The sequence below is a fragment of the Pan paniscus genome, chromosome 6 (genome assembly GCF_029289425.2).
Source record: "Pan paniscus chromosome 6, NHGRI_mPanPan1-v2.0_pri, whole genome shotgun sequence".
NCBI classification, from domain to species: domain Eukaryota; kingdom Metazoa; phylum Chordata; class Mammalia; order Primates; family Hominidae; genus Pan; species Pan paniscus.
Window position 1 is genome coordinate 88,744,162 of NC_073255.2, and position 24,189 is coordinate 88,768,350.

The following is a 24,189-nucleotide window of genomic DNA, read 5'->3' on the forward strand; positions in this document are numbered from 1 at the left end:
GGAGAATCACTTGAACCTGGGAGGCGGAGGTTGCAGTGAGCTGAGATTGTGCCATTTCACTCCAGCCTGGACAACAAGAGCAAAACTCACCTGAAAAAAAAAAAAAAAAGGAAAATAAAAATCCCTGATAAAGGATCAATGACCTTAGGATAATGTCATTCCAGGTAAGTATCTTTAACGGGGTACTTGGTCCTCCAAACATTTTCCCCACTATATCGTAATTGTGTGTTTAAGTGCCGGGCTTTCCAACTAGATACAACGCTTTCCCAGGAAAGAAATCCTTTTCTTTTCTTCTTTCTTTCTTTTCTTTTCTTTTCTTTTTTTTTTTTGAGACAGATTCCCACTGTGTCGTCCAGGCTGGAGTGCAGTGGCACGATCTTGGCTCAGTGCAACCTCCACCTCCAGGGTTCAAGTGATTCTCTTGCCTCAGTCTTCCAAGTAGCTGGGATTACAGGCACGCGCCACCACACCCAGTTAATTATTATTATTATTATTATTATTATTTTTTTTTTTTTTTGAGACGGAGTCTCGCTCTGTCACCCAGGCTGGAGTGCAGTGGCACAATCTCGGCTCACTGCAAGCTCCGCCTCCCGGGTTCACGCCATTCTCCTGCCTCAGCCTCCCGAGTAGCTGGGACTACAGGAGCCCGCCACTACGCCCGGCTAATTTTTTTTTTTTTTTTTTGTATTTTTAGTAGAGACGGGGTTTCACCGTGGTCTCGATCTCCTGCCCTCGTGATCCGCCCGCCTCGGCCTCCCAGAGTGCTGGGATTACAGGTGTGAGCCACTGCGCCCGGCCTCCACACCCAGTTAATTTTTGTATTTTTAGTAGAGACGGGGTTTCACCATGTTGGCCAGGATGGTCTCAATCTCTTGACCTTGTGATCTGGCTGCCTCGGCCTCCCAAAGTGCTGGGATTACAGGCGTGAGCCACCGCTCCCGGCGAGAAACCTTTTCTTTTTCTTTTTTCTTCTTCTTCTTTTTTTTTTTTTTTCTTTTGAGAAGGATTCCTGTTCTGTCGCCCAGGCTGGAGTGCAATGGCGCGATCTTGGCTCACTACAGCCTCTGCCTCCCGGGTTCAAGCGATTCTCTTGCCTCAGCCTCCCGAGTAGCTGGGATTACAGGCACGAGCCACCACGCCCGGCTAGTTTTTTTTTTGGTATTTTTAGTAGAGACGGGGTTTCGCCATGATGGCCAGGCTGGTCTGGAACTCCCGACCTCAGGTGATACGCCCACCTCTGCCTCTCAAAGTGCAGGGATTACAGGCATGAGCCACTGCGCCCAGCCAAGAAACCATTTCTGATTCACCTTTTCACTCCCGCACTCCCACTACACAGTAGCTAAATAAATAAATAAATATTAAAAAATAGGAAAGAAAGAAAGAAAAAAAGAAAAGAAAAAGACAAAAATTTAAATTTAAAAAGGTTGTGCTCGATGGCTCACACTTGCAACCCCAGTGCTTTGGGAGGCTGAATGAAGCAAGAGGATCGCTTGAGGCCAGGATCGCTTGAGATCGGCCTGAGCAACGTTGCAGCATTGCAAAACCCCCATCTGTACAAAAAAGAAAAATAAAATTAATTTTAAAAACAAAAAAAGAGAAACAGTAGCACATGTATGTACTGGCACCATGTATGTACTAGTAAAAACTAGTTAAAATTAAGTCAGTAATTAATGAAGGAATAAGTCAATGAGTGAGCAGGCGAAGGAAGAAAACAGACCGGAGCAGGTGCGCCTTAGGTTGAGCCCTTCCCCGCTGAGCCCCGCCTTCTGCCCGCCCCTGGGCCCTACCGGGACTACATTTCCCAGAAGGCCGCACGCCCCGGGCATGCGCAGCGGCTCGCTCGGAAGCTGCGACGCAGTTTCACTCCGGCTGCCTTCTCCTGAGAGACGGAGCAACAGCCAGAGCCCTGCCCAGGCCGAGCCGGAGCTGCAGTCCGAGCGCGGTGGTGCCCTCAGCCCCGTCCTCTTGTCCTCCTCAGCCTCGGTGAGAGGGCGGGCAGGCCACCTGCGCGTCGCTAGGGCTGCGGTCCCAGGGGCGCGGGGTGGCGCGGGGAGCCGGAGCCTAGCTGGGACCGGAAGGGGGCGGGCGTGGGTGTGAGGGGGGCCGACGGCCGGGGCGGCGGGGACACCCGGGGGTCCCGGGAGATCGAGGGTGTCGGGGGGATCGGTCTCCGGGATCAAGGTCCTGAGGGCGGGAGTTGGGGGACTTGGGAGGCGCCGGCAGCTTTGGACGGGACAGGGTGCCGGGTGCGAAAGGGGGCGTTCGGATGAAGGCTGAGGGGCTCGCAGGCGGAGGGGTGCGGTTCCGGGTCGCTCGGAAGGAGCGCACCCCTTCCCAAAGTACCCGGAGGAGGCGGTGACGAGATTGCCACCGGCTCCCTGACGAGGGGTTGGTCCTGCTGGGGTCTACCCCCAGGTGAAGGGACTCACTGGGCCGGGGGTTATACTTTGGAGGAGTTTGCTTCCTAACTCTGCTTTCCTGTGGGGGGTCTTCCCAGGAGTTCCTGGGGCCCTGGGTCACTTTTTGGGGTGCGTAAGGGGTGCCGACAAAGATTTAGAACTCGGTTCCCTTTTCTGGAGCTGCGCTTTCATCGCGACTGTCTCAGCCAGCTGCCCTCCTCCTCCAAGCTGGCTCCACTTCTCTAAGCGCCAACAGCGATGGAAATAAATAGCATGTGTACAGACGCCTGGACCCTTGAGAAACTCAGAATATTTCTGCATGCCTTCCTAGCTCCTCTAGCGCTCTAGAAGGTAGACTTTCTGGTAGCCACCATCCGGGCTTAAGCCATCCGGATAGCAAACCCTCTGATTCGGTTGCTCTGTGACCTTAAATATTTACCCTCTCTGGTGTGTTGATTTCCTGGATGCTTAGCTGCCAGACTGGCTTATGAAGTCCTTTTAGAGTTTTCTGTAAAAGGGCTCAGGCCAGGCACGGTGGCTCATGCCTGTAATCCCAGCCCTTTGGGAGGCCGAGGTGGAAGGATCATTTGAGTCCAGGAATTTGAGACAAGCCTGGGAAACGAAGAGGATTCCTGAGATCACTGTCTCTATAAAAAATCAGATGGGCGTGTTGGTGGGTGCCTGTAGTCCCAGCTACTTGGGAGGCTGAGGCAGGAGGATCGCTTGAGCCCAGGAGTTGGAGGCTGCAGTGAGCTGTGATCACACCACTGCACTGCAGCATGGGCGACAGAGGGAGACCCCGTCTCAAAAAACAAAAAACAAACAAACTAAAAAAACGAACTTTTTTTTTTTTTTTTAAGAAAAGGGCTCAGAGCCAGGCGTGGTGACTCAAGCCTATAATCCCAGCTACTCGGGAAGCTGAGGCAGGAGAGTAGCTTGAACCTGGGAGGCGGAGGCTGCAGTGAGCCGAGATCACGCCACTGCACTCCAGCTTGGGTGACAGAGCAAGACTCCGTCTCCAAAAACGAATAATAATAAAAAATTTTAAAAAGAGCTCAGGGTTTTTTTGTTTGTTTGCTTTTTGTTGTTTTTTCAACCATCTCCTTGATTGTTAAGTGGGTGGAGGAAGACTGTTGTACCTCCTGCTCCACCCAGGCTATTGGAAAATAAATCTGGTGATTTTCAGTCCCCAGGCACAGCACAGGGATCCAACATCTGTACCTTTGTTTTTACTAACTGCTGTTTCTTAATTTAAAACCTGATCATCTTCTTCCTAGTTGGCAAAGGTGCCTTGGAATTTGTGTCGCTGAGTCAGCAAGCCTTTCAGATTTGCCCGGTTTTTGTTGTTTGTGGTTTGTATCAAGATGGGAACTCAAACAAGTCATTCCTCCTAAGGAACTGGTGTCTTCATCCAGAAGGGACAGTTTGTGCCAGCTCTCCAGAGAGAAAAGGTGAGAGCCATGGGGACTTGACCTTGCTGCCTTCTCTATCTGGTGCAGAGAAGGTGGGGATTGGGGAGGGTGGAATTTTGAGGTCTGCAGGATAAACGTGTGCCCTGGGAGTTGACTGTTGATTGCCACCTGTCTCAAATAAATTGCAGTGGCGTCTTGCCACTGCTTCTCCTGTTTAACTAACTAGTCTTAGAAGATGCTTTCCACTTTAAGACATGCTTTATGGGATAGAAGACACAAGTCACGATTTCTGCATTTGAACTGGCAGTTTTCATTTCTTTTGTTGCATAAACCCTTACTGGGTGCCAGACAAGATCTCTGTCTTTTGGGAGTGCATTGTTTGGTGGAAAAGACAAAGCAGAGTCAGTGACAAGGTGTTGTCTGTGTGATATATACTGAGCTGGGAGAAATCACAAGGCTCTCCTACCCACATCCAGAAAGGGGACGGTTAGAGGGAAGGTCAGGAAGGCTCCTGGAAGGTGGTAGTTGAGGGGCGTTGTGAAGGAGGAGTAGGACTTAGAAAGTGGGGCACAGTTGCGTGGGATAGGAGTCAGCGTTTGCAAAGTCATGAAGCTACCGGGACACAGCTGGGCTACTGTAAGTAGCTTAGTATGTAATAGAGGAGGCTGGAAAAGCAGGCAGAGGGCTCTGAGCGAGGAGGGTTATGTGGGCCATGCCAAGACTCGGGAGTGGAAGGATTTTAGGAGATTTCCATGAGGGTCATTTTATTAATTATTTTTTTGAGTTGGGGTCTGCTTCTGCTGCCCAGGCTGGAGTGCAGTGGAGTGATCATAGTTCACCACAGCCTCAAATTCCTGGGCTCTGGGGTAGCTGAGGTGCCTACCACCATACCCGACTGATAATTTTATCTAGAGACAGTGCCGCTCTACGTTGTCCAGGCTGGTCTCTAACTCCTGGCCTCAAGGGATCCTCCCATCTCAGCCTCCCAAAGTGCTAGGATTACAGGCCTGAGCCACCGTGCCTGGCCTCGTGAGGGACATTTTAAAGGAGCACACTGGAACATGTGGAATGGGTTTAGACTGGATTATTCGCTTTGTGGTGGTCTTCTTACATCATGCCAGCTTCTTCGTGGGGAGAGGCAGGTGAGTGGTTTTGCCCTCAGTTGCTTATAGTCTAGTTGAAGAGATAAAGTGAACATAGAGAACTGAAAAGGAACTTGCTAAGAGGGTGTTTTCTTTCATTCTTTTTGTTGTTGTTGTTTTGTTTTGTTTACTTTTTGAGACAGGGTCTTACCCTGTCACCCAGGCTGGAGAGCGGTGGTGCAATCTCAGCTCACTGCTCAACTTCGCCTCCCAGGCTCAAGAGGTTCTTGTGCCTCAGCTTCCCGAGTAGCTGGGCTTACAGGTGCACACCATCACGCCTGGCTAATTTAGAGGGTGTTTGCTTTCTGCTGGGCACGTCCAGGCATCGTGGGAAGTGCTGTTTAAATTGGGCCATAAAAGGGTGGGTAAGGTGAGGACAGGGGACCAAGTGGGTGGGATTCAGGGTGGAGCAGAGTCATGGGGGTGGGGACAGACACGCTGATGCACATGGGAGTAGTGGATCCTCACTTACACTCTGGAAGGGGATTGTGGAGAGGGAGGTATAGATGAGGGGATGGAAGGGAAGGGCACCGGCAAATATTGTTGATAGCAAGGGAAGGGCCGTATTGTGATCGGCTTTGACTGTCAGCCTAAGGAATTTGAATTTCATTCTAGAGATCCAGGGGAGGTGTGTAAAAGACAGGATCAGAACGTTAGTTCAGGAAGCTTAATCTTTTCTGCCCCCCCATCTGAGATGTACAAGAGGGTTAGAAAGCAGAGTTGGAGAAGCTGTTTGGGAGGGAGCACTTATTTGTTTTTTTGTTTTGTTTTGTTTTTTTGAGATGGAGTCTCGCTCTGTTACCCAGGCTGGAGTGCAGTGGCGCCATCCTGGCTCACTGCAACCTCCGCCTCCCGGGTTCAAGTGATTCTCCTGCCTCAGCTTCCCAAGTAGCTAGGACTACAAGCACCTGCCACCATGCCTGGCTAATTTTTGTATTTTTAGTAGAGACGGGGTTTCCCTCTGTTGGCCAGGCTGGTGTCGAACTCCTGACCTCAGGTGATGCACCCACCGAGGCCTCCCAAAGTGCTGGGATTACAGGCGTGAGCCACTGCGCCCGGCAGGGAGGGGGTACTTATTAAAGTGAGAGGCATAAGGGTCCTGGCCAGGTGTTAGCAGGGGGCTTCAGAGGTGAGGAGAGAGCAGGGCAGGCAGCTGCTAGGCCTGGGGGAGCGGGCTGCGGAGGACTGAGAATCTGAGGTTTTTCTCTTGGCCACCTGGGGGAAATCCAGGGGGAAAAGGAGAATGAGGAAGGAAGATGCGTTTGGCCTCAGACATGTTGAAGGTATTAAGAGGCCAACAGGAAATGAGGCCATGGGCTAGAGAGAAGAGCCCTGATTCATTCCCCAAATGCCTCCCGAAATTCTGTGCGCCGAGGCTTGTGTTTGGCACTTGGAGTACAAAGATGACTTCAGCAGTCTCTTTGGTGTTTGCCTATAGCTCACTGCAGCCTTGAACTCCCAGGCTCAAGTGATCCTCCTGCCTCAGCCTCTCAAGTAGCTGGGACCACAGGTGCATGCCACCACACCTGGCTAGTTTTTTATTTTTTAGAGTTGGGGTCTTGATTGTTGCCCAGGCTAGATAATGCATTTTTGACATTAAATCCCCCCAAAATGGTGTTGCATCCCTCCCAGAGCATCCTATCGTGGGGTTTATGATACTGACCTGTCTTTTACTGGTGATGAAGGTCATGATCATTTGCTAAAGTGGTGTCTGCCAGGTTTTTTCTCCTCTAAACAGGTGCTATGAGAACCTGCTTTTTTTTTTTTTTTTTTTTTTTTTTTTGGAGACTGAGTTTCTCTCTGTTGCCCAGGCTGGAGTGCAGTGGTGCGATCTCGGCTCATTGCAACCTCTGCTGCCCGAGGTTCAAGTGATTCTCCTGCCTCAGCCTCCCAAGTAGCTGGGATTACAGGCGCCTGCCACCACGCCTGGCTAATTTTTGTAGTTTTAGTAGAGACGGGATTTTGCCATCTTGGCCAGGCTGGTCTTGAACTCCTGACCTCACGATCCACCCACCTTGGCCTCCCAAAGTGCTGAGATTATAGGCGTGAGCCACTGCACCCAGCCATTTTTTTTTTTTTTTTTTTTGAGACGGAGTCTTGCTCTGTTGTCCAGGCTGGAGTGCAGTGGTACGGTCTCAGCAACCTCCACCTCCTGGGTTCAAGTGATTCTCCTGCCTCAGCCTGCTGAATAGCTGGGACTACAGCTGTGTGCCAGCATGCCCAGCTAATTTTTTGTATTTTTAGTAGAGATGGGGTTTCACCGTGTTAGGATGGTATCAATCTCCTGACCTTGTGATCCACCTGCCTCGGCCTCCCAAAGTGCTGGGATTTCAGGCGTGAGCCACCACGCCTGGCCTGAAAGCCTGCATTTTGATGACACTAGTGAGTGTAAAATATCTTTTTTTTCTTTTTATTTTCTTTATTCACAACAGGTATGAAATGATTGTTTTCAGAGTCTTTTTTTTTTTTTTTTTTTTTTTGAGACAGGGTCTCACTCTGTCGCCCAGGCTGGACTGCAGTGATGTGGTCGTGGCTCACTGCAGCCTCAACCTCCTGGGTTCAAGCCATCCTCCTGCTTCAGCCTCCCAAGTACAGGTGCGCACCACCACACTTGGCAGACTTTTAAAATTTTTTTTGGAGATGGAGTCTCACTATGTTGCCCAGGCTGGTCTCAAACTCCTGGCCTCAAGTGATCCTCCCACCTCATCCTCCCAAAGTGCTGGGATTACCGGTGTGAGCCACCACACCCCTCCTGAGTCTCCCTGAATTGCCCAGGAAAACAAAACCAAAGGCCTCCACACAGGCACCCAAGGAGCGTAAAAGCGCGAAGGCGCCTCAGTGACTCCCACTTGGCCATGACACAGTGTTTCTTGAGCTCTCGTTTCCAATAAGTCAGCGGTGTGCAGTAAGCTCTGCTCTTTTCTCCCCCAGTGCCTCCCTCCCCAGCGGTCCCTCGAGCAGCCCGGGGAACGTCCCTGCCACTGTGCCCGTGCAGATGCCAAAGCCCAGCAGAGTCCAGCAGGCGCTCGCAGGTAGGTGCCTGCCCTCGGGCTGCAGAGCAGTCTGTGCCCTGCAGGACTTGGTGGGGAGGAAATTGTGATGTGGGGCCTTGTCACCCTCTGGATCCTCAGGGAGAGCCAAAGGGGCTCCCTGGGGGAGCAGTGCCTCTTTCTGGTGATGGTGTCACCCCAGAGTGAGCCCAGGTGCCCCTCCTTTTGCTCTCTGGGGACGTGGGGCCTGATGACGGTGGGCGCTCGGGTGCAGACCTTTTCACATCCTTTAACACTTTTGCACTGAATTGCATTATATTTAAATAGTCACTTTCCTGTCCTGAAATACTTTAAACATTTCCTTAAAGAGGCCCTCTGGGGAATTAATAGATCTATTTCGGCTGTAGTTACTCTTACATCTTGAATAAGAGGCACCTTTTGGGTCCAACCAGATCTTTTGCTGTACTAACCATACATCTTACATCTTGGAACTGTTTTGGGTTTGGTTTGGTTTTTTGTGAGACAAGAGTCTCGCTCTGTCACCCAGGCTGGAGTGCAGTGGCGCTAACCCAGCTCACTGAAGTCTTGAACTCCTGGGCTCAAGCAATCCTTTCACCTTAAGGATCCTTAAAAATACCTACTGCTGGCCCCCACACCCATTCTGTTTTAGCAGCCTGGCTAGCAGGGTTTTCAGAAGCTCCACAGGTGGCAGGATTTTTTTTCTTTTTTCTTTTTTTGAGATGGAGTCTCTCTCGCCCAGGCTGGAGTGCAGTGGTGGGATCTCGGCTCACTGCAACCTCTGCCTCCCAGGTTCAAGCAATTCTCCTGCCTCAGCCTCCCGAGTAGCTGAGATTACAGGTGCATGCCACCACGCCCGGGCAATTTTTGTATTTTTAGTAGAGATGGGGTTTTGCCATGTTGACCAGTCTGGTCTTGAACTCCTGACCTCAAGTGATCCATCCACCTCGGCCTCCCAAAGTGCTGGGTTTACAGGCATGAGCCACTGTGCCTGGCCATTTTTTTTTTTTCTTGTTATAAGAGACAGGATCTTGCTCTGTTCCCCAGGCTGGTGTGCAGTGGTGTAGTCATAGCTCACTGCAGCCTCCAACCCCTGGGCTGAAGCAATCCTTCTGCCTCAGCCTCCTGAGTAGCTGGGATTGCAGACACATGCCACCATACCAGGGAAGTTTTTTATTTTTTGTAGAGACAGGGTCTCACTATGTTGCCCAGGCTGGTCTTGAACTCCCAGGCTCAAGCCGTCTTCATGCCTTGGCCTCCCAAAGCGCTGGGATTCCAGTCATGAGCTGCCACGCCCAGCTGAGGTTATTTTCTAACTTCTGGAAATTGCGAGGTATGTAAGGAGGTGGATGGCGCCATCGTTGTTCACAGGGTGATGTGGCGGAATTCAATAATGAGTTGGTGTTTTAGGGGAGTCGCTGTGGTAGTGGCTGAGAGGGGACAGGCCTGGAGGCAGGGCGGCTGGTGCAGAGCCTGACCTCAGACCTGGGGGCACCAGCCAAGGCCTGACCAGCTTCGAGGCAGTGGAGTGGAGGGGGAGGTTTGGCTTGAAACATTCAGAGGCATGAGCCGTCAGGCCGGGGGTTGTGAGGGGGGATTGGGGGTAGACTGAGGCCTGCTGGAGTGCAGCCAGTCACAACTGAGGAGCAGCCTGGGGCTTGGCGTGTGTGAATTCATTTCGTCCTTAAATCACTGAGGTGGAGGCTTTTGTTCCCATTTTCATTAGAGGAAACTGAGGCTCGGAGAATTTAAAAATTCTCTGCCAGCCCTTGGCAGAGCTGAGACACAGCCCCGGGCCTTCTTGCCTATGACGGTTCAGTGCTGCTGAGTCTAGGGTGAGGTTGGGAGGGGGTGATGGCTGTGGAGTGGCCGTTGGAGCTGTTCCGGGGCAGTGGGATTTGGCTGTGGGCCTCAGAAGAGCAGTCTTGGGTGGAATGGGGTGCCCCTGACCCCTCGTGGGAGCATGTGTGCCACAGAGACCGTGGGCGGGACTGAAGAGAAAATGAAAGAGCAGCCAGAGAGGTGGGGGCAGGAGGGAGAGGAGCTGGAGTGGGGCAGGGGAGACAGAATGAGCAAGACACACTGGCCAGAAAGTCCCTGCCCACTGAAGTCACCGTGCGGCGCCGTAGGGAAATCACAGTGTACCGTGTGTGCATGTGCGGCCGTGGTGGCATTGGAGACAGGTTGTGGGTAAACAGACGGGGCCCCCACACGGTTCCTCATGGCCCAGCTCCTTCCAGCTCTGGGGCTCTCGCAAGCCTTCGTGGCCAGGCCTGACAGTGAGTGACCTCTGAGGCCATGACACAGATCTGAGTGCCCTGGGTGTGGAGTTAGCACCTGCCCCCTTCCTCTGCTCTTGAGGCTGAAGGTCCTGTTCAGGCTGTGTCCCAAATTGTCCATCCTGTTGTCTGTCCCCGTTGCTCTCAGAGCAATCCTGGAGCTAAAGCAGGTATTTTAACATCCATTTTACTTGTGGGGAAATAGATTCGGGAAGCTGGTTCAGGCCTAAGGAAATAGGAGAGCCTGGAGGCTGTGTAGACTCCTGCCTCCCCCAGTTCAAGGCCCAGTGTTGGTACCTACTGGGGGAGCATTGTCTAGGGGAGCAGGGAATGAGAGGAGCCTGGCCAGCACCCCGGAGCCAGAGCTGGAGAGCAGTGTCCTGTCACCCTGGTGTGCTTGTGGGTTGAGGAATTATACCATGCCCGGCTGCGGAGACGAGCGTTTGCGCACAGGGTTTTTGCAGGGAGGTTTATAACCAGGAGGTCATACTTTGGAAGGACTGAGTGCTGGAGGCACTGCTTCCAGGTGACAGTGCCTCCAGGTGACAGCTCCCCTGGCTGTGGCATAGCCCAGTCCCTCTATCGGGTGGGGGCAGGGACTGTGAGGCTGGGGCCAGGGTCTCCACCCCTCACCTGGTCACAGCAGCGGTCCATCCACAGCTTACACTGCTGCCTGGGGCAGGGATGGGTGTCAGCAGCCTGCCCAGGACTGCTCAGCTGGTGAGGGCTGGCACTGGGCTCGAACCCAGGCTGGGGAGGTCAGAGCGCACAGAGGAGAGGCTTGGATCTCAGCCCTGGCCCTGGGTGTCAGAAGGAGGGGTGTCTGCAAATTGGAAGTGAGAATCAGTGAGTGGGGGCTTCACTCTTCAGGGCTCTGACAGCGGGAATCCTCCCAGATGGGTGGAGAAAAAGGCTGTGGCCCTCCGAGTTCTTCAGGTGATTTGGGGGCTGTCAGGAGTTTGGGGGGCTGTCCCTAGCCCTCCTCCTCTCCAGGCTTCTGGGTTGAAACTTGTGTGTTTGTGACTTGAATTCAGGGGAGTGGGTCCTGCATTGAAAAGGACATGTGTGTCACTCATGCGGCCTCCTGGGGGCTGGTGGTGGCCCAAGGATGTCTTCATTCCTCAGCAAACACAGAGGGCTGCAGGCTTCCCAGGGATCAGGCACTGCCCCAGCGGGGTGCTGGAGATGCAGCTACGGGTGGGACCTCGTGGAACTCGTGCTGAGGGAAGACAGTCCATAGAAACAGAGGGGAGTGCAAAGCAGGAGTCCAGCAGGGCGGGGCGGGAGGCTTGGAGGGACAGGCCCCGTCAGGCAGTGTTCAGGGAAGGCCTGCCCGCCGAGGCAGTGTTGCCAGAGAACCCTGGGTAGGGAGACGTGTCCTGGCCTTTGGTCCTCCCAGACGACGTGGGCAGCGCAGAGGCACCAGGTTCTCTTGAGGAAAACTGCACCTGTCCCTGTCCTCTCCCATCTCTCTGCCACCCGTGCCCGCTTGTCCTTCTCTCCACCCGACATTCAGTTCCCACAGGAACCGCATTTGAGCCCAGGAACAAGCTTGGGATGTTGGGGGCATTGAACTCCTGGGCTCAAACCTCTGTCCTCTGATGCACGCTTTGGTGTCTCCTGCTGAGCGGCCACTGCAACTCACCCTGCCCACCTCGGCTCTGCTGCCCAGGCTGGTGGCTGGTCTCCGCTTCTGTCCCCACAGCCAGGCACATGTGCCGGGTTGAGAAGCTTTGTTCTTCTAGTGGGGGCGCAGTGGCTGGCCTGGCCGCCCTTCACCCCTGAGTCACGCCATCTGTTCCTGGATGGGGAGTGGGGTCCAGGAGGACTGGGATCTCTACCAACTCCCCCGGCAGCCGGCTGTGCCCAGCTCCTGAGCCAGGTTCTGCAGACCCTGGAAGCCACCTTAAGGGATGGCTAAGAAGCTCTGGGCTTCCCCTTTCTCCGGAGAGGTGCTTTTGACCTAACTGACCGATGACAGGGAGGACCGGGGAGCTGGCACTATGGAAAGTGGGGTAGGCCGAGGGTGTGGCAGGAACGGGTTCGTCCAGCAGGACACGCTGTGTCCCAGGAAGCGCTGGGTCATCAGGGAGCACGAAGGAAGCAGTGTCAGAGGAGAGTCCCCCAGGGCAAGTGTGGGGTTCCCTGCAGGCATCCGGCAGTGGTGAGCTCTGGAAAGAGTGGCCGGTCTGTCCCAGCATAGCTGCTGGCCACAGGCCCACCCTTGCCCGAGGGCGCTAGAGCCACAGCCTGGGGCTTTGCTGCAGCCCAGCCCTCACAGTATGGGGATGCTGCAGTGTGGGAGCAGGCCCAGGGGCCACGTTCCTGCCCGCCTACCCCAGCGCTGTCGCTGAAGGCCGTGGCACCCAGATCAGCCAGGAGGGGCATGGAGCACACACAGCGCCCAGTGGAGGCTGGAGGCCTAGTAACTCCAAGCCAGGAGGGCCCAGGGCCTCCTGGGGAAGCTGAGCCCTTGGAGCCAGCCCCACCCAGGAGACCCCATGCCCTGGGCAGCTTCCTGGAGTGGCGTCCTCCGCCCTCTGCTCTCCTGACGTCACGGGTCCTGCCCCGGTGCCCACCTGCACACTGAGGGCACGGGCTTGTCTGTTGCTCCTATAGAAACCTGTGGGCTCTGGGGCCAGGGCTACCATGAGCCAGGCTGCCCCACCCTCTGATTCCTGGTCTGGGTAGTCCTGGAAGCTCCCAGAGGCCACATTCCCCAGGGAGACCTGTGCGTCCCCGTGGCCATTGATGGTGTCACATCCTTGGCCTGAGCAGGGTTTGTTGGCGTCACATGCCGAATGAGTCTTCTAATGTCTCTCCCTCTCTGCGTGTCTGCTCTCACACCCGTGCAGGCATGACGAGTGTTCTGATGTCAGCCATTGGACTCCCCGTGCGTCTTAGCCGCGCACCCCAGCCCACCAGCCCTCCCGCCTCCCATCTGGCTTCCAAAAGTCACAGTTAAGAGATTGAGGAAAATGTCCGTGAAAGGTAATTCTTGTTCCCAAAAACTCTCTGGCCTTTGCTAAGCCTCCTTCCAGCCTCGCTGCCTCTGACTGTTCTGCACAGACCCTCTTCCTTCTCTCTGCTCCCTGAATCCCGGGGGAAGGGGCTCAGTGGCCCTTCTCCCTGCCCCCGCTGGGCAGCAGAGGCGGCCCCTGGAAGCTGACTTTCCACCGCAGCCCCAGAGTTCAGCTCCTCTCCTCCAGTCACAGCTGGCATGAGGGGGCTTGTTCTTGAGGACTTTGTGATTTTTGTAAGCAACAAGTTGTGGGTGAGAGGTGGCGCCCGGCTCAGGATGCGGGGACAACCGTCCCTTCCGCCGGGGCCAGCACGTGTCTCGGGAAAGGCCCCCAGACAGCGGCCCAGGTCTGCTGCCCAGGTCTGCTGCCCTGACCCCCAGCCCTGTGTGACCGCCACGTGGGCTGCTTGAGAGGGGTCCCTCGGTGACCCCTGCCCTGCTCGTTGCACGGCCACAGAAGAAGCGGCTTTAGGACCACAGCAGGTCCAGGGAGTTACAGCAAGACCTGCTCGGAGCAGCCTGTGATGGTCAAGTTCTGAACCTTTCCCAAGTGGGTGCTGGCCCTGCTTCCACCCCTGGGCTGTGGAAGTGTGGACTGTGGCCAGTCCAGATGCTCTGGAGTGGGCGTGGTGGCGGGCAGGGAGGGTGGCCGTGGCCCTGCTGGCCCTCAGTGTCTGTGTCATCTCAGCAGGTCCTCTCGGAGCCTCCGCTTAGCAGAGGGGCTTGGCGAGGTCTAGGAAATACTCGCAGCGCCTGGCATGCGGCAAGGGTGGCTTCCGATCGTGTCCGACCTCCAGCCCACAGGCGAGGAGGTGGGCTCAGGGAGGGGTGGGCCTCGAGCTCCTGCCCCCAGCCCAGGGCTCTGCACGCCCTGCCCTTCCCCTGCCCTGGGGGAGGAGCCAGACTCGTTGGCAGCCCGGGCTGGCAACCTTCTGTGGCACTCGGGTTTACCTGGGAAGGACACGCTCTTGGTGGGTCACCTGGCTGGCCCCTTCTGAGACATGTGGCTAATGGAAAGCTCCCTTCTGTTCTGAAAAGCTGCAAGGGCCGGGGTGGGTGGGCGGGGGTGGGATGCTGTGCCCGGCCTCACCAGGACTGGGCAGAGGCGAGGCCCAGGCTCACCCGGAGATGGCTGTGGAGTTGGCAGGCTTTTCCAAAGGAAAAGGCCCCCCTCAGCCTGAGTAGGGCATTCCAGCCACACGGAGGGTGACCCTGAGCTGGGGGCCATCGTTCTGGTCTGGCGTTCTCGCCACCGTGACAGGATTTGGGTTCGGGCAGTCTGTATGGGTGTGTGGAGATGTGGGGGTGTGTGAGGTGTGTGGAGGTGTGGGGTGTGTGAGGTGTGTGGAGGTGTGGGGTGTGTGGGGTGTGTGGAGGTATGGGGTGTATGGAGGTGGGTGTGTGGGGTGTATGGAGGTGTGAGTTGTGTGGAGGGGTGAGGTGTGTAGGGTGTGTAGAAGTGTGTGGGGTATGTGAGGTGGGGCTGTGTGAGGTGGGGTGTGAGGTGTGTGGAGGTGTGGGGTGTGTGGAGCTGTGTGTGGTGTGTGGAGGTGTGGAGTGTGTACAGGTGTGGGGTATGTGGAGATGTTGGGGTGGGCAGGTGTGTGGAAGTGTGCAGGTGTGTGGGTATGTGCAAGTGTGGGGTGTGTGGTATGTGGTGTGTGCAGGTGTGGGTATGTGGAGGTGTGGGGTGTGTGTAGGTGTGTGATATGAGGAGTGGTGTGTGGAGGTGTGGGGTATGTGGAGGTGTGTGGTGTATGCAGGTGTGGGGGTGTGGAGGTGTGGGGTGTGTGGAGTGTGGGGTGTGTGGAGTTGTGAGGGGTGTGGGTGGAGTTGGTGTGTGGTGTGGGATGTGTGGAGGTGGGTATGTGAGGTGTGTGGGATATGGAGGTGTGGGGTATGTGGGGGTGTGTGGAGGTGGGGGTGTGGGTGGAGTTGGGTGTGTGGGGGGTGTGGGTGTGGATTGGGGTGTGTGGTGTGTGTAGGTGTGTGTGTAGGTGTGGTGTCTAGGTGTGGGGGGTGTGGGTGGAGTTGGGTGTGTGTGGGGGTGTGTGTGTGTGGATTGGGGTGTGTGGTGTGTGTGTAGGTGTGGTGTCTGTAGGTGTGGGGGGTGTGGGTGGAGTTGGGTGTGTGTGGGGGGTGTGGGTGTGGATTGGGGTGTGTGGTGTGTGTGTAGGTGTGGTGTCTAGGTGTGGGGGGTGTGGGTGGAGTTGGGTGTGTGTGGGGGGGGTGTGGGTGTGGATTGGGGTGTGGTGTGTGTGTGTAGGTGTGTCTAGGTGTGGGGGGTGTGGGTGGAGTTAGGTGGAGGTGTGGGGGGTGTGGGTGTGGATTGGGGTGTGTGGTGTGTGTGTAGGTGTGGTGTCTGTAGGTGTGGGGGGTGTGGGTGGAGGTGTGGGGTGTGTGGATGGGGGTTGGGGGGTGTGGTCTTGCCAGCAGTTTCCCTCCAGGTCACAGCAGCCATGCCATCACAGCAATTCCAGCTTGGTTACATATTCGTCTTTCCCGTTTGAGATCAGGGAACCGAGGCTCAGAGGTGGCATGATTCGTTCACAGCAAGACAACTAGAATTAAACAAACCGTGCCGACTCCAGCCTCCGCCCCACCATGCCACCTCCCTGCCAAACTGTCCCCTCCCTGGCCCTTTTTGGTGTAAAGGGAGTTCAGCAGGTGCAGTTGTGAGCCCTCAGGCTTAGAATTCTCTGCAGCCCCTGAAGGCCATGAGCTTGGATTCAAACCAGAGCCCCTTCTGGTCCTGGAGTCTGGGACGACCGCAGCCCCACCATGACCTTGGGGTGGAGCCCCTGTCAGGAGCGCCTCCACGGGTGGCACTGGGCTCCCCGTCCCTCTTTCACCCCCGCACGGGCTTGGCTGCTGGCTTCTGTGGTTCTGCTACTCCCACTACCTAGAGAATGCCCCGGGCCGCGCCGATCCTCACCAGCTCGGGGAGCCTCTTGTCCGTAGGAGAGGCTTTACTGGATGTGGGGTTCGGTGTTTATGGAGATGCAGCCCTTCTCCCTCCAGCTTCGTGCACGTGTGCACAGACAGCGAGTGAGGCCGTCAGGGTGGGCTCCTGCCACGTCTTGGCCCCTCCCCAGAGTCGCTGGACTTAGGAGCTAGTCTGCACGTGACAGACCTTCCCAGTCAGTGGCAGGCGTTTCCCGGGACAGTGTCTGTGTGGCGGTCGGCGTGTGTGCAGCTGCCTGTACATGCTGGACCCCAGACTCCCTTGTCCCTGCGGTGTTCATGTCAGGGTAATGCAAGTTGAATCAAATCGTGCTGCCACAACGCCCCCTGGAGTAGTTTGTGCCCGAAGCGGCTGACTCTTCCGCGCAGCCTCAGAAGCGCCGGGGTCGGTTTCCTCACTCAATGTGCGCGGGGATGCGGCTCCCAGGAGACTGTGCTGCTGTTTTTGCTCTTCTGTATTCTCCATGGCTCCTGGGGCTGAGCCGGGTCCCCGGACGGTGGGACTGGGGAAGGCTTTGCCCGACGTAGCTCGGGGCTCTGTGCCTGGCGCTGAGCTCTCCCGTCCCGCACACTGGCCTCCCTGTCTGGGCCCCTCTCGCATTTCCTCCTGGCAGCTTAGACCTCTCCCTTGCCTTCCTTGCCCTCTGGTCTCCTCTCCAGCCTGTGCTCCTCAGGACGCTGCTTATGTACTTCTCTCTTCTAGGAGCGACCCCGAAGCCAGAGCCAGAGCCAGAGCAGATCATAAAAAACTACACGGAAGAGCTGAAAGTGCCCCCAGATGAGGTTTGTGTCTTGGGACCTTGGCTGCCTTTGGTTCTGTTTGGAAACAACTCCACATGGAAAGGACATCCGCCCCATCTTGCTTGAAGAGTGCTTCCCAGGTGCCTCTGGGTGCCAGGGCCTTGCTCCAGCCCCTTTGGTTTCATCTCCCAGCCTCCCGAGACCCACATCGTTATGGTCTGAGCTTTGCACTTAAGGAGCTGTGGTCCTGAGCAAAGCCCCTCCTCTCCCGGCCCTGGCCTCTCCATAGCCTGATGGCCATCCTGGGAGCAGGAATTCCAGAGACAAGGGATGGGCCAGCCTGCCCCACTCTCCACCTTGCGGATGCTGGTGTAGAAGTGAGGTGGCCTCGTCCAGGTGGCTGTCCTGCCCCCCGGCTATTGGGAGAGCTGGTCAAGATTCTTATAATTTTTTTATTCTTAAAGATGGGTGCACACTGTCGCCCAGGCTCAGTGCAGTGGCGTGATCACAGCTCACTTCAGCCCTGTCCTCCTGACCTCCTGTAATGAACAGGACCAATCAGACTCCTGTTGCGCTTCCATAGAACCTGAACCTCTGCTGAGCCACGTTTTGGGGGCTGCAGCACCACTTTCCCCTGATTTTAGCTAGGAGCCCTGGAGATACTGTTGGGGGAGGGGGTGGGTGAACGACCGGGAATACCAGTACCCAGAGATCTTCAGATACTTGGGGGTGGGTGGAAGGCCAGGAGCCCCAGTACCCAGGGACTCTTCACTTGTCTCTTTCTCCAGTCTGTTGAGTCCATGAGAAAAATCTGGTAAGTAAAGGTTTGGAAAGGAGCCTGAACGTCCTCCTCATGTGTCCCACCCCTTCCACAAGCCCTTGCCACATTCCCGCCTGCCCAGCGCTCAGCTCTGTCTCGGCCCTGGTGTCCATCTGGTGTGACTGGGCCGTTTCACCCCAGGCTCCTCCTCTCCAAGCTGCCATCTGCACAGCCAGCACGCAGCTTGGATCATGGGAGCACTCCCTGCCTGGAACCCCCAGCAGGACCCCCAACTCACACACAGCCCCAAGCCCCTGAGTGTGGCAGCCAGACCCCCGAGGGCGCGCCTCTCCCTGATCCTGTCTCATCTCCTGCTCCCAGCCCACCCCCTGCCAGCTTTAGTGCCCATGCGCTGGCTCCTCGTTCAGAACGTCCTCCTCCCTCTTCCGGGTGCCCGCTCTGTGCTTGTCCATCTGGCAATTCCTGTCTCCCTTGTAAGACCCCACTCCGAGGGCCTCCCCCAGGATCTTGCCCTGTCCGTCCTCCCCATTTGGTGGCTTCTGCTGTCATGTCGGGCCTGTGCTGCTGGTAAGCCCTTCAAGGGCACAGGTCCCGGTGACTCACCTGTGTCTCCAGCCTGTGGAATGGACTTTTTTTTTTTTCTGAGACGGAGTCTAGCTCTGTCGCCCAGGCTGGAGTGCAGTGGCACAATCTCAGCTCTGCAACCTCTGCCCCCTGAGTTCAAGTGGTTCTCTTGCCTCAGCCTCCCGAGTAGCTGGGATTATAGGCGCCTGCCAACACGCCCAGCTAATTTTTGTATTCTTAGTAGAGATGGGGTTTTCCCGTGTTGGCCAGGCTGGCCTCAAATTCCTGACCTCAAGTGATCGGCCTCCCAGAGTGCTGGGATTACAGGCCTGAGCCACTGCGCCTGGCCTCGGAATTGACTTTGACTGCACTTCCAGCATTTCAGCACATGAAAGCCTCTTTTTCCAAGACTGGCCCACGTCAGCCCAGCCCACTGTTGGCAAGCATGACCCGTGTTTGGTCTCCTCCAGGACTGCATCGAGAAGCTGTCCGCAGCGTCTGGATACAGCGATGTGACTGACAGCAAGGCAATCAGGCCCCTGGCTGTGGGCCGCCTCACCAAGTGCAGCCACGCCTTCCACCTGCTGTGCCTCCTGGCCATGTACTGCAACGGCAATAAGGTGCCCCCACTGGCCCGGGGCGGAGGCGGGTGGCCCGCCCCCACAGTCCTGAGCTGTACCCTGCAGGGGCGGGAGGGTTCCGGGGGTGGCTGTAGGAATGGGCCTCTGCAAAAGATGGTGCTGGGCGTGGGGCCAGCTTGAAGACCTTTCTAAAGGCCTGGCCGGCTCTCCTAGGCCTGCCCTACTCTTCTAGGTCTGCCCCACACTTTAGAAAGGAGGACCAGGGCGGCTGGTTCCCTCCACCCCTCCAGCCAGGCCTGAGAAGATTCTGGGCTTCTCTGAGCCTCAGGGCACCGCCTCCCCCTCAGCCACTTGTAAGCACCGCAGATACTGTCTCCCTTCTTCCTTACAGCATCCCTGTGCAGTCAGCACAGTGCTCATGAGGGAGAGGCTCAGAGCAGGGGCTGTGCCCATGGTCACCCCACTGGGAGGTGGGAGCCAGGCCTTGAGGCAGGGCTGATCCTGGGCCCCACGGTAGCCTACACGTGAAGAGCCACGCCCAGACCGACCCCCAGCTGCTCTCCCTGCATCGGCCTTCAGGCGGGATGGGCAGAGTTTAGAGGCTTAGAGAACCGAGTCATGTGGCGCATCGGAGTCTGGCTCGGCCTTCCCTAGTGTCTGCCGTCCTGGGCAGCCAGGGCCCAGCTCCGCAGATCAGACACTGCAAGGCTGTCTATCCGACTGCAAATGCGATTCACCCGTGGAGATTTCTGCTCAGGATCCGAGTTTTCCCACTCGCCACCTGTCTCCTGATAGCATGTCCCTTAACGAAAATGGCATGAGTTGCTGGTGCAAAACAAAGCTTTCCAGGGAAGCTGTTGGAAGCCAGTTTCCGGGCAGGAGGCTGCCAGCAACTCCCTGGGATGGTGGCCAGCCCATTCCCGGGGCCCTTTACCATCTGACGGTGGAGGTGACGGTCTTGGGTGTTCTCAGACTGCCAGCTCAGTGGGTTGCGTCTGCCTCTCTCAGGATGGAAGTCTGCAGTGTCCCTCCTGCAAAACCATCTATGGAGAGAAGACGGGGACCCAGCCCCAGGGAAAGATGGAGGTATTACGGTTCCAGATGTCGCTCCCCGGCCACGAGGACTGCGGGACCATCCTCATAGTTTACAGCATTCCCCATGGCATCCAGGTGAGGGGCCTTCTTGAGTCCCCCACTCCTGGCCACTCCTCTTCCCACCCCACCCACGTCCCAGCAGTCTGCCCCTGGATCAAGGCTGAGGATGCCCATGTGGCCAAGCTCAGGCCCCCAGGTACCCTAAGGCCAGGGCCATGGAGGGCCGGGAATGGGGAGGCAGTGCTGGGGCTTAGGGCAAGCTCTTAGGGCTGTGGCAGCAAAAGGCTGGCCCTCCACTCTTTCCTGAACCAAGGAAGCCTTCCTAGAGGAGGAGCCATCTTAGCTGGACTTGTTCTGGGCAGAAGGGCAGGCAGTTCAGTGGGAGGAACCCTGCGGAGGGGCTGGAGAAGCGGGGCCACAGCAGGGTGTGCGTCGAGGAACCTTGGGTTGGGAGTGGCAGGGCCAGGCGTGTGGGTGTCAGGAGCCCAGGCACAAGGCCCCAGAGTCCCAGAGGAGACTCAGACGGGCCCTAGCCCTTTCGGTCTCCTGTCTTGAGCCAAGGTGGATCGTAGGGCCTGGGGCAGGGTGGGAAGATAACAGGGGGCAGCAGGCAGCGGGCACTGGCTGCCAGCCAAGGTCCACCTGTGGTGGATGGAGGCATATTTTTGTCTTGTTGAACCATGAGCCTTTCCCCTGGTTTCCCTCCACTTCTCCACAGCTCAGAGGGAAATTCAGGAACATTTGGGGTTGGCATCTCGGAGCGGGGGAGGAGCTGGAGCTGTGCAGGGGTCTGTCCCTGTGCAGGCTCTCGGAGCACCCTATCCTGGTGTCTGTTCCTACCGCAGGACCCTGAGCACCCCAATCCCAGAAAGCCGTTCACTGCCAGAGGGTTTCCCCGCCAGTGCTACCTTCCAGACAACGCCCAGGGCCGCAAGGTGAGTGTCACCATGCGCCCCGGGGGTGGACGGGGCCCTGACCAGGCGGCAGGAGGCCAGGCGCCACACTGGACTCTGCTTCTGCAGCGGAGGACAGAGGCTGAGGCCGGGCCGAGTGTCTGCTGCTCTTTTCTGGGGACCTGCTGTAGGTACAGGGAGGGCAGCCTGGACCTCACATAGCCTTGAGGGAGGAGGAGAGGCCATCACCTTCCAGCACCCTGCTGGGTGGGGTCAGGAGCTCCTGAGAGTCAGAGTGTGACAGGCAGGGACGGGGGTTGTGTTAGACCAGGTGACCACGGAAGGCTGGAGCAGTGGTGTCTGCACTGAGACATGAATAGGGACTTTGTGGCTGCAGCCAGACCCAAGGGGCTGGGAGCCCTGCTGGAGTGATTGGACCCTGGGCGCCCGCCCCCCTCCGATTGGGAGAGACAGCCCCAGGGACCCCCACGCCCGTCTCCGTGGCTCACCTTTTGTCCCCCGTGGCCACAGAGCTGGTGCCCTACACACCACAGATAACAGCTTGGGACCTGGAAGGGAAGGTCACAGCCACCACCTTCTCCCTGGAGCAGCCGCGCTGTGTCTTCGATGGCTGCAGAGAAGGTTGGGGACGAGCCTTCTAGGAAGGCAGGATAGCTGGCGAGGAGGGTGGGAGCCCGTGGTGTGGGTATGAAGACAGGGCTGCCCCCCAGGCCAGTACCAGGGGTGCCTTGGGTGCTTCTCCTTGAAAGGATTCTGAGGATGAGGATAGGAGAAAATATTTTCAAATTGCATACCTGATAAGGATCTAGTATCCAGAATATATAAAGAACCCATAGAACTCAGCAATAGGTCGGGTGGAGTGGCTTATGCCTGTAATCCCAGCACTTTGTGAGGCCGAGGTGGGTGGATCACCTGAGGTCAGGAGTTCGAGACCAGCCTGGCCAACGTGGTGAAACCCCCTCTACTAAAAATACGAAAATTAGCTGGGCGTGGTGGTGTGCACCTACAATTCCAGCTAACTTGGGAGGCTGAGGCAGGAGAATTGCTTGAACCCGGAAGGCAGAGGTTGCAGTGAGCCAAGATCACACCACTGTACTCCAGCCTGGCGACAGAGCAAGACTCCGTCTCAAAAAATATATATTAAAACAAAACCATGAGATGCCACACTACACCCATTACGATGGCTATACTAAAACAAAAAGCAGTGTTGGAGAGGATGTCGAGAAATGAGACCCTCATCCACTGCTACTGGGAATGTAAAATGCAGCCACTTTGGCAAACAGAACCTCAAAAAGCAGCATTAGCATATGACCACAGTTCCACTCCTAGGTACATTCTCAAGAGAATTGAAAATGTGCCCACAGAAGCCTGCGCACAGATGCTCATGGCAGCATTATTTACAGTAGCCCCACAGTGGAAAAAACCAAATTCTGCATCCACCGATGAATGAAAGTGTGATACGTTCACAGGATGGAATATTACTCAACTGTGAAAAGGAATGAAGCCATCACAGTCGAGGAGGAACCTTGAAAAAGTAACAAAAGCCAGACACAAAAGGTCACATGTTGTGTGACTGCATCCTATGAAATGTCCATTACGGGCAAAACCATGGAAACAAGAAGTAGCTTAGTCGTTACTGGGGACAGGGGAGAATGGAGAGTTACCATTTAATGGGTGTAGTGTTTCGTTTTGGGGAAGTAAGAAGGTTCTGGAATTGGTGATGGTTGCACAACCTTGTTGATATACTAAAAGCTGTTGGGTGCTGTGGCTCATGCCTGTAATCTGGGCACTTTGGGAGGCTGAGGCAGGAGGATCCCTTGAGCCAGGAGTTCAAGACCAGGCTGGGCAACACAGTGAGACCCTGTCTCTACAAGAAATATATTTTTATTATATTTTTTTGAGACAGAGTCTCACTCTGTCATCCACGCTGTAGTGCGGTGGTGCGATCTCAGCTCACTGCAACCTCCGCCTCCCGGGTTCAAGTCATTCTCCTGCCTCAGCCTCCCGAGTACTTGGGATTACAAGCACGTTCCACCACACCCGGCTAATTTTTGTAATTTTAGTCGAGACGGGGTTTCACCATGTTCGCCAGGCTGGTCTCGAACTCATGACCTCAAGTGACCTGCCCACCTCGGCCTCCCAAAGTGCTGGGATTACCGCCGTAAGTCACTACACCCAGCCTCAAAAACTATATTTTTAAAAATTAGCAGCTGGGCGCAGTGGCTCATGCCTGTAATCCCAGCACTTTGGGAGGCCGAGGCAGGTAGATCGCGAGGTCAGGCGTTCGAGACCAGCCTGGCCAAGATGGTGAAACCTCATCTGTACTAAAAATACAAAAATTAGCTGGGCATGGTGGTGGGTGCCTGTAGTCCCAGCTACTAGGGAGGCTGAGGCAGAAGAATTGCTTGAACCCAGGAGGTGGAGATTGCAGTGAGCAGAGATCACGCCATTGCACTCCAGCCTGGGTGACAGGGTGAGACTCCATGTCTCAAAAAAAAAAAAAAAAAAATAGCCAGGCACGGTGGCTCACGCCTGTAACCCCAATACTTTAGGAGGCCAAGGCAGGAGATTTGCTTGATCCTCCCAGGAGTTAGAGATCAGCCTGGGCAACATAGCAAGATCCTGTTTCTATAAAAAATACATTTTTAAAAATTGGCCAGCTGGGCGCAGTGGCTCACACCTGCAATCCCAGCGCTTTGGGAGTCTGAGGTGGGTGGATCACCTGAGGTCAGGAGTTCAAGACCAGCCTCACCAACATGGAGAAACCCTGTCTCTACTAAAAATACAAAATTAGACAGGTGTGGTGGCACATGCCTGTAATCCCAGCTACTCAGGAGGCTGAGGCAGGAGAATCACTTGAACCCAGGAGGTGGAGGTTGCAGTGAGCCAAGATCGAGCCATTGTACTCCAGCCTGGGCAACAAGAGTGAAAACTCCGTTTCAAAAAAAAACAACAAAAAAAAATTGGCGGGGGTGCCAGGCACGGTGGCACACGCCTGTAATCCCAGCACTTTGGGAGGCCAAGGCGGGTGGATCACTTGAGATCAGGAATTTGAGACCAGCCAAGCCAACGTCGTGAAACCCCGTCCCTACTAAAAATACAAAAATTAGCTGGGCATGGGGCATGTGCCTGTAATCCCAGCTACTTGGGAGGCTGAGGCAGGAGAATCGCTTGAACCCAGGAGGCGGAGGTTGCAGTGAGCCCAGATTACGCCACTGCACTCCAGCCTGGACGACAAAGGAGACTCCATCTTAAAAAAAAATTAATTAAATAAATTTTAAAAATTA

The 24,189-nt window shown here is 55.8% G+C and overlaps 1 pseudogene; it reads left to right on the forward strand.

Annotated features, from left to right (window-relative positions):
* Positions 1–2,074: 2,074 nt before the first annotated feature.
* Positions 2,075–24,189, forward strand: LOC117978107 (probable E3 ubiquitin-protein ligase DTX2; annotated as a pseudogene).